Source organism: Corylus avellana, chromosome ca2, assembly GCF_901000735.1.
Source record: "Corylus avellana chromosome ca2, CavTom2PMs-1.0".
NCBI lineage: Eukaryota > Viridiplantae > Streptophyta > Magnoliopsida > Fagales > Betulaceae > Corylus > Corylus avellana.
Window position 1 is genome coordinate 292,509 of NC_081542.1, and position 7,787 is coordinate 300,295.

Sequence of the window (7,787 nt, forward strand, 5' to 3'; positions counted from 1 at the left end):
ATTAATCCCTGTATCTGTATAGAAAATAAAAGAATCACAGTTAACTGTAATTAGTATTATTTTTATAAGCAATTAATATTATTGTTTTTGTGTCGCAATTAGTACTTGACGATGTCACTCAATAGGCAAAAATAAAAAATAAACTTCCAAAAAAAATTGAAAGAATTTACCCCAAATAAAAATAAAGGAGAAGAACACTACTTGCTTTTCTGAAAGTCCAATCTCTTTCAGATCATCAAGCTGTGAAACAGAAATTGTGTTAGTTAAAAAAAAAAAAAAAAAGTATTATGAGTGTTTGAAATCAACTAAGGAATTAATTTATTTTTCTTTTAAAAATCTTTCAGCTTACACTCTTAAATGGTTCGGGTTTTTTGTCACGAAGTTCAAGAATATAGGTAGCCCTCTTCTCTCCAATTCCCTTTAGTCTTTTCAAACCCTCCCTATTGATAAGAGAATTGAAAGAAAAAGGAAAAATCAAACAAAAATATAGAGGTTAGCAATATCGTACGTCAAGTGGCAAACAAAATAGACTTTATATACTCTGCATAAAACATAAAAACTTACTCGTTAGCTGTATTTAGAACCTTAAGATATTCTTGAATAAGGGAGTCCTGCAATGACAAAAACATATGTATTGGAAAAAAGGTTATAGATCTAACCTTCATTTCTAAAAGCTCGTTAACATAAGCAGTCTTTTGTCATGAAGTTTAAGAATATAGGTAGCCCTCTTCTCTCCAATTCCCTTTAGTCTTTTCAAACCCTCCCTATTGATAAGAGAATTGAAAGAAAAAGGAAAAATCAAACAAAAATATAGAGGTCAGTAATATCGTACGTTAAGTGGCAAACAAAATAGACTTTATATACATCTCATATCAACAGACTAATATATGAAACTGTAAAGGTTTATTACAAACAAATGCTTAAATCTGTTAGTCAGAAAATAATTGAATCTATTGTTCCCGTTGGTTACGTTAATTAGGGGCAAGTGTCAATGAAGTGTCACTTCAGGGGGCTAAGCTCGTTAACATAAGCAGTCACTAATTTGAATACTAGTGAATACTCTGCATAAAACATAAAAACTTACTCGTTAGCTGTATTTAAAACCTTAAGATATTCTTGAATAAGGGAGTCCTGCAATGACAAAAACATATGAGTTGGAAAAATATACTAAGGTTGGTCCCAGTGTCCTAACGGTAGGCAGACTAAAAAATATTTACATATCAGAAATTAAACTACATATTATCTATCTAAAAAGCTCAACAGCAACCTTTCTCATTAATCCCTGTATCTGTATAGAAAATAAAAGAATCCCAGCTAACTGTAATTGGTATTAGTCATTAGGGTTTTGGGGGTATTTTAGTCTTTATGGTATTTTCCTAATCCTATATAATAGGATGCTTGTATTAGGTTAACATAAGTTGAATAAGTTGAATAATATAATAGCCTCCACCTTTTGTGTCTAAACCGTTCATACAAACTATAACATGGTATCAAAGCTTGTTTCGATTATTGAGTAGTTTAGTTTTCAACTTGGTGGCCGCACTGCCCGTGTGGGTTAGCCACACGGGCAGTACCTTCAAAGAGCTCCGTAGAGCTGTTTTGTTCTTGTTTTATGGTGACCGGAACTCCTTCCGGTGAGAAAAAAAAAAATATATATATATATATATATATTTCGTTTGTCTTTGATGTTTTGTGATGCTGGCCGGATGGTTCTGCGGTGGTTTTCTGTCTTGTCTGAATTGGCCGGAGTGTTCTGTCTTCAAGTTCCGGCGATTCTCCGGCAATGGTCCGGCGAACCTCCAGTGACTGTTTCTGTTCTATTTTTCAGTGTTTTTCTTCTGGTTTTAGGTATTGCTGGCTTGTTCTGTGTGTTTTCGGCCAGTTTTGAAGCCCTGGCAAAGTTCCCGCGTATGTCCAGCGAAGCTCCCGCAAAGTTTTTTTGTTTTTAAGGTATCTGTTTTCAGGCTAATCTTGTTGGTTAATCATGTGAAAATTTGTTGTTTGTGATTAATGTATCCGACTGGCCTTGGATTCTCCGGCGAGAACCGATCAAGTGATCGTTGCATCCGACCGGCCTTGGTGTTTTTCGGTGAGAACCAATCCCAAGATCGATGTATCCGACCAGCCTTGGATTCTCCGGCGAGAACCGATCAAATAGTTGTTCAAGTTACCAACGAGTTTTCGACTGGCATTTTATTTAATTAACTTGTGTGGTCCGAGCTGTTCCAGCTTGAGGGGGAATGTTAGAATATGTTTTCTAGTTGTTTTTCGTTTGCTTGTATCTTCCAAGCTGGATTCATATGATGTATATGCTCCAGCTTGAGGGGGAGTGTTAGAAGAGTTAGGGTTTGAGTCATTAGGGTTTTGGGGGTATATTTTAGTCTTTATGGTATTTCTCAAATCCTATATAATAGGATGCTTGTATTAGGTTAACATAAGTTGAATAAGTTGAATAATATAATAGCCTCCACCTTTTGTGTCTAAACCGTTCATACAAACTATAACAATAAGCAATTAATATTATTGTTCTCAAAGGTTATAATCTTTAGCACAAATCCAAAAGCTGAAAAAAGCTGCATCACTAAATACCTTTCAGAAAAATATACCAAAAAAATAAAAAAAAGAAAGGTCCTATGAGCTCAAGACCCAATAACAATCTAGGATCCCTTCCCAGAATTAATTGCAGAAAACCAGAAGCATCTATAAATTCAAACAAAGACCACTGATATTTTATCAATTACACAAGCCACTAGACATAGAAACCATCATTTCATGTGTATAAAATCATAGTAATAAGAATAATGATTTGCTAAGGAAAGAAAGACTATTTAAAAAATACAGAACTTAGCATTCACACTACCGCCAAAAATATGCAGCGAGAAATATGCAGGTTAAAACTTCATCCATTACTATGTTTATGTAAAATAAATAACTCCCTCAAATAAAAACCACAAACTTGAGAAGAATAAAAGAAACAAAGGACCAAATAAGAATTTCTGATAATCCCTTTAGTATTCACCATGGAAAAATGCTAACAATATACTGCTGTTGGGCATGTGGATTGGTATCAAGGTTTTGTAAAATTAACAACTTCAGCTACGAACTAGTGTCTAAAGCTATCATTAGTTAATTACTTAGAAGGATAGAAAGATAATGTCTGTCCATGACATTTATATCCACAAAGGGAATGAAGATCAACCTCATCAAGCTTGCATTCACTTCGATGCCAATACCTCAATTATAAAAATAAATAAATACAACCAAGACTTTAATATAATTACATAGATCGAATAGTTGACTAATACAAAATTCCATAAGAGCTATACTAGATGTAGCTATGCTACTAGCAAAACATCACGGCAGGCAGAAAATAGAGGAAGAGGGATGTACAAGAGAAAAGAAAATGATAAAAGCCTGTACTATTAGAATGGTAGGTATAGGAAGTTGAGGAGGAAGAGTAGGGAAGAAAGAGCCAGTGTTTAGGAAAGGAGAAAGGAGACAAACACACATGCACTCTTTCTCCCAATGCATTAAGCTGCCATCGAAGATATTGTCTTGAAATGGGCCTACTGATCCATTTACATATACGTCGAACAAAAGCTTACCAAAACGTGACAAACCGCAACCTAATTACAACATAATTCAGTGGATACATCCTCATAGTAGCAAGTTTACCTCTTCAACCGTAAAGGAAAGCATGCAATTTGCTTACCAAGTGTACATCATCAATGCTGACAAGCCATGCATCGTCACCCTCCATTGTTACCAGCAGTACATTTCCAGCAACATCTGCCATTCAAACAGTAACCCCACCCTATAAAAGAACACCAAGAAAACGTGTGGGCCTAAGGATCGCCATAAACAAACCCATTTCATAGTCAGGTTCTCTGGCATAGAAGTATGTACTTCAATAAAATTGACTTCTCCTTTACAATATTAATATGATTTCACTTTCCAATATTAATATGATTTCCCTTTCCTGGCATGCATGCCTTGTGTATTATAGCAGTACACATACTACATATAACAGAGTCTAAATATACAGTTGGATGGGTTTCTTCTCTAATTCTGCGGAGTTGTTTCCCGCACATGTTGTCTCAATTCTTGTCTAACAGAAATACAACAATAAATTGTGAACCCAAATTTACGGTACTAAAAATGCATTCTGGATACTAAAAACCCAATTTGTTGTATCAGACCCTTTATGGTCAGAAAAATTGTAAAATAAGTTCCCAGAATGCCTTTTTCAATCTACTTGTTCAGAAGCTCAACTTACATTTTCCAAGGTGGAAGCAAAAGACCCAAACACAAGCCAGAGCAAGCCAAAAAAGAGGTGACAACAACAACAAATTGAAAACTAACCATGAGTACCAGCAAAAGGAATTACCTATCCAAGTCAAACAGAACACAGAAAGGCAGAATTTCTCAATAACCTAATCCGAACACATAAAGAAGGCCGATAATACTTTAACCATGCATCACCTGTGATTAAGATAAGAGACATTTAAAACCAAATTTATGTCTGATAGGATCCAAGGGATCTATCACAAGAAATCAGAAAAAAATAACTAAAGAAAAGAAAATATAATGATCACTTCGAGGGGATCAGGCCTCCTATTGTTGCATTAAGCAAAGGTAATTTTCCTTTTGATGAATTTGCCATACGGCATCTACAGCATTTATAGGGGAAAAATTAAGTTAAATATGGAAATACAAATTCAAGACTAATTAAGAAAATACGTAACTTGCGAGAAAACAATCTATAGAAGGAAATTAACTTAGCGACCAAGCCAAGCGTAGGGACCAAGCAAAGAGAGGATTCTAGAACCCTCAAGAATCCTATCAATGTCCTAAAAATTCAGTTTGGCTGAGCAATACATAATCCAATTTCAAAAGCAAGCAAAACAAAAGAACGCGCAAGATATATATATATATATATACATTTCACCAAAAAAGTAAAATTCTAACAACGACATATAACTGATTCACTATATCAATTTTATCCTAACTTTATGATATATAGATACATATTGTTCGAATATGCTCTTTAATACGTCAAATTATGGTTTCCCTGATTTCTTTAACGTAGACACTCGTGTATATCTAGAAAGGGAGAGATAGATTAGCATGTCTAAGTAATAAAAATTGCAAGTCACGAATCACATGCAAGACCAAGTTTGGCAGTAGCCGTGCTATGCTATTGTGCAAGAGAACTCTTTCAAAACATCTAAAGGAATTAATATTGAATAATAGTAATATTTGACATAGGAAGACTCTTATGTGAAAATCAAGAAACAGTACTCTGTTCAACACCTTTGCCCATCACTAAAAATGCCTATAGAATTGTGCGAGTGCCACCTCGTAGAAGTCTATATAACGAAGGAGGTGTCAATTCCCAAAGCCTTACCTGACCAGTTCCGTCAGGTAAGGCTTACACATTACCGAAAAGGGAGAAGTGCATACACAATATATGTACAACCGAAAAGGGAAATATGCATCTTACACGCAAAACAATTAGGAGTAAAAAGACTCAGACTGTTAATGCTTGTAAAAAGAAACAGGAATACCTGCTCTGGTGGCTCTGGAATTTCACGCTCAAATCTGTGTGCGCAGAATATGTGATCCTAGTAGTACATGGTCCCACATCATCAGGAAGAAGATAACTGAAACCAAGGACAAAAAATGTCAGTAAATCCTAATGCAGGCACAGTTGATAACTGATAAGGTATATAAAGCGCATAGCTATGTCAGTGGAGCACATGAATGTGCTAGGATCTACCATTCAAAGGTCCGACATAGCACATTTTCTACATAAAGAATGGTCCTGTTGGAAAAACACAGCAAGCCAATATTATCCACATGTTCAATCGAAAATGTTATAGATAGAAGTGGGGCAAAAAAACTTTAACCAAACTGGAGTCTGACAGATAGCTTATACCACAAATGTTGTCTAACGGTCCAATGGTGACCAGTCTGAATGCATGCGCACCACGTAACAGCCATGCAGTCCATAGAAGTTGGACTAAATACCATGTCAAACAATCAATACAACTGTCACCTAGGAATGCTTCTTCCATCACGGGCATTCTTCGCAGAAGAGGCTGTCTCTGTATCTGAAAATTGTACCAGCGCCTGAAAAAAGGATCGTATACAAACTGAGTTTCTACTCAAATGCTGGAAGAACAAGGGGAAAAGGACCAAAAAAAAGAAAAAGGACAAGAGACCTGGAATCCGGCTTTCTCAAAGGTTATAATCTTTAGCACAAATCCAAAAGCTGAAAAAAGCTGCATCACTAAATACCTTTCAGAAAAATATACCAAAAAAATAAAAAAAAGAAAGGTCCTATGAGCTCAAGACCCAATAACAATCTAGGATCCCTTCCCAGAATTAATTGCAGAAAACCAGAAGCATCTATAAATTCAAACAAAGACCACTGATATTTTATCAATTACACAAGCCACTAGACATAGAAACCATCATTTCATGTGTATAAAATCATAGTAATAAGAATAATGATTTGCTAAGGAAAGAAAGACTATTTAAAAAATACAGAACTTAGCATTCACACTACCGCCAAAAATATGCAGCGAGAAATATGCAGGTTAAAACTTCATCCATTACTATGTTTATGTAAAATAAATAACTCCCGCAAATAAAAACCACAAACTTGAGAAGAATAAAAGAAACAAAGGACCAAATAAGAATTTCTGATAATCCCTTTAGTATTCACCATGGAAAAATGCTAACAATATACTGCTGTTGGGCATGTGGATTGGTATCAAGGTTTTGTAAAATTAACAACTTCAGCTACGAACTAGTGTATAAAGCTATCATTAGTTAATTACTTAGAAGGATAGAAAGATAATGTCTGTCCATGACATTTATATCCACAAAGGGAATGAAGATCAACCTCATCAAGCTTGCATTCACTTCGATGCCAATACCTCAATTATAAAAATAAATAAATACAACCAAGACTTTAATATAATTACATAGATCGAATAGTTGACTAATACAAAATTCCATAAGAGCTATGCTAGACTCAGGGGTGTAAACGAGCCGAGCTTGGGCTGTCCAGGCTCGGCTCGTTTGTTTTTGGGCTGGGCTCGAGCTCGAGTCGAGCCTGACTTTGCTGCTCGAGCTCGACTTTTTTTTTTTTTTTGTAATTTAAGCCTAACTTTAAGAAATCCGCCCAATATTTTCTGGGCAACCAAACAAACACATCAAAAGGCAAGGAATCTCACATTTACAAGGAATCTCGACCCACCCAAAATTGGTCCCAACCATAAAATTAGCCTAACTTTAAGAAATCCGGCCAATATTTTCTGGGCAACCAAACAAACAGATCAAACGGCAAAACCCCAAACCACCCACCACCCAAGAAGAAACGGAGAAAAAATAACCCAAAAAGAAAAGAAAAACCCACAAATCTAATCACCTCCTCCGCCTCCGATCCGCGGCGTACTGCGAGAGTGAAACGACCTCCGAGAGCGGCGTGGACAGCGGGGTTGGCAGCGGCAAGTTCTTGGAAACCGGGCACGAGCCGTTCAGCTTCAGCCAGGCGTCGAGGTGTGTGGTTGCTGCGGTGGTGGTGGTTGCTGTTGGGGGCACTGGGAGAGTGGTAGGAGCGGCAACAGAGAAAGGAGGCGAGGAGGATGGTGGAGAGTCTGTGAGAGGAGAGTCGAGAGAATGGAGAGATCTGATAGATTTAGGTTAAATTTGGGTTCTCTAATTTGCAACCGTTGGATTTGGAAAAATAATTAAATTTTAAATATTAACGGTTTGAT